The sequence below is a fragment of the Natator depressus genome, chromosome 28, assembly GCF_965152275.1.
Source record: "Natator depressus isolate rNatDep1 chromosome 28, rNatDep2.hap1, whole genome shotgun sequence".
In the NCBI taxonomy this organism is placed as follows: domain Eukaryota; kingdom Metazoa; phylum Chordata; order Testudines; family Cheloniidae; genus Natator; species Natator depressus.
The window spans coordinates 8,458,848-8,461,347 of NC_134261.1; the positions used below are offsets into that span (position 1 = coordinate 8,458,848).

At 61.5% G+C, this 2,500-nt stretch overlaps 1 non-coding gene across 1 annotated transcript; it reads left to right on the plus strand.

Annotated features, from left to right (window-relative positions):
- The first annotated feature begins 2,205 nt into the window (after positions 1-2,205).
- LOC141980074 (5S ribosomal RNA) lies at positions 2,206-2,324 on the plus strand. Its single transcript, XR_012637450.1, has one exon. It is a non-coding gene; the product is annotated as a 5S ribosomal RNA (ribosomal RNA).
- The last annotated feature ends 176 nt before the right edge of the window (positions 2,325-2,500 follow it).

Genomic DNA, 2,500 nt, shown 5'->3' on the forward strand with positions numbered 1-2,500 from the left:
CCGGGCCCCCCCCCAAAGGAGGAAAGTCCCCAATCGGCCCCAGGATCCGGGGACGCGAAGAGGAAGAGGGACCCGATCCGCCTGAACGCCAGACGCCCCCTGCGGTCGGGGCGCCGGCCCGCGAAGGACCCTTCCCGTCGCGAACGTGAGCGCCACATCGATCGGAAGGCGAGAGAGGAGCGGGCCCCCCTCCCTCCGGGGGCGCCGAGTCGGAGTTCGCATCCCGGCCACCGGGCCTGCACCGGGGGTGCGAGGGGACGACGGGGTCCCCGGAGGAAAAGAGCCGGAAAAGGGGGGCTCGGGGGGCCGGGGGCCGCCCCACCTGCCAACGTGCCCCTGTCCCCCCTCACAAGATCGGGTACAACGCGCAGATTGGTCCCCGAGGCTCATCTCTGGTTCTCACAGGTTCCGAAAAACCTGTTCTCAGAAATCTCCTCGCACCCGTCAAAATGAACTAGTCGAAAAATCCAACCGCCAATTTAGGGGGACCAATCTGAAATCCTATCCGACCTCCTGGTTCTCTCGGTCGGCCGAGGGCACTTTTGGCGACCCCATCCGGACTTCCGTGAGACTGCCGGCCATCAGGTCAACCCGTCACTTTGAATGGGGTTGACCTGATGGCCGAGCAGGGACTTAGACATTTTTTCAGCCTTTTCCTCGGGGTTGACCTGGTGTCCCCGGGGGGACTTAGACATTTTTTTCAGCCTTTTCCTCCGGGTTGACCTGGTGTCCCGGGGGGACTTAGACATTTTTTCAGCCTTTTCCTCCGGGTTGACCTGGTGTCCCGGGGGGACTTAGACTTTTTTTCAGCCTTTTCCTCCGGGTTGACCTGGTGTCCCGGGGGGACTTAGACTTTTTTTCAGCCTTTTCCTCCGGGTTGACCTGGTGTCCCGGGGGGACTTAGACATTTTTTTCAGCCTTTTCCTCCGGGTTGACCTGGTGTCCCGGGGGGACTTAGACTTTTTTTCAGCCTTTTCCTCCGGGTTGACCTGGTGTCCCGGGGGACTTAGACTTTTTTTCAGCCTTTTCCTCCGGGTTGACCTGGTGTCCCGGGGGGACTTAGACTTTTTTTCAGCCTTTTCCTCCGGGTTGACCTGGTGTCCCGGGGGGACTTAGACTTTTTTTCAGCCTTTTCCTCCGGGTTGACCTGGTGTCCCGGGGGGACTTAGACATTTTTTTCAGCCTTTTCCTCCGGGTTGACCTGGTGTCCCGGGGGGACTTAGACTTTTTTTCAGCCTTTTCCTCCGGGTTGACCTGGTGTCCCGGGGGGACTTAGACATTTTTTTCAGCCTTTTCCTCCGGGTTGACCTGGTGTCCCGGGGGGACTTAGACATTTTTTTCAGCCTTTTCCTCCGGGCTGACCTGGTGGCCGAGCGTCTCGCCGTCCGCGGCCGGAGCTAGAGATGCCCCCCCCCCCAGGCCAGCCTGCGAAGCCGCGGCCAGGATCGGGCCCCTGGAAGCTGACTAAAAATTTTCACCGACCCCAAAAACGGTTAGGGGGGGCCTCATAAAGCCTCCGGAGCGAAAAAAAAAAAAACGAAAAAAGGATCGGGCCCACCCGAGGCAGGGGAGTCAGTAAGGGAAAGGGGACGAGGCGGCCCGGAGCCGGGTGCCCGGAGCCGGGTGCCGGCGGCCAGGATCGGGCCCCTGGAAGTCTGAAAAATTTTTTTCACCGACCCCCAAAGTGGTATTGGGGGGGGCTCATAAAGCCTCCCGGAGCGAAAAAAAAAAAAAACGGAAAAAAGGATCGGGCCCACCCGAGGCAGGGGAGTCAGTAAGGGAAAGGGGACGAGGCGGCCCGGAGCCGGGTGCCCGGAGCCGGGTGCCCGCGGCCAGGATCGGGCCCCTGGAAGTCTGAAAAAAATTTTTTCACCGACCCCCAAAGTGGTGTTGGGGGGGGGCTCACGAAGCCTCCGGAGCGGAAAAAAAAAAAACGGAAAAAAGGATCGGGCCCACCCGAGGCAGCGGAGTCAGTAAGGGAAAGGGGACGAGGCGGCCCGGAGCCGGGTGCCCGGAGCCGGGTGCCCGCGGCCAGGATCGGGCCCCTGGAAGTCTGAAAAAAAAATTTTCACCGACCCCCAAAGGGGTGTTGGGGGGGGGCTCATGAAGCCTCCGGAGCGAAAAAAAAAAACGGAAAAAGGATCGGGCCCACCCGAGGCAGGGGAGTCAGTAAGGGAAAGGGGACGAGGCGGACCGGAGCCGAGTGCCTACGGCCATACCGGACGGAAGGCCCCCGATCCCGTCCGATCTCGGAAGGTAAACCGTCCCGGGCCTGGCTAGTACTTGGATGGGTGACCGCCTGGGAATCCCAGGTGCCGTAGGCAGCTTTTCCCGCTGCGAGCCAGCTCTCTCCTTTTCTGGGGAACAAGGGCAGGGTCGCCCTGCCAGGGGCCCTGGGGCTGAAGTCCCTGCCGGCCACCAGGTCAACCCGGAGCCTGCCCCTCTGCGGCCAGCAGGTCAACCCCATACCGGCAGGGGGTTGACCTGGTGGCCGGGAAGC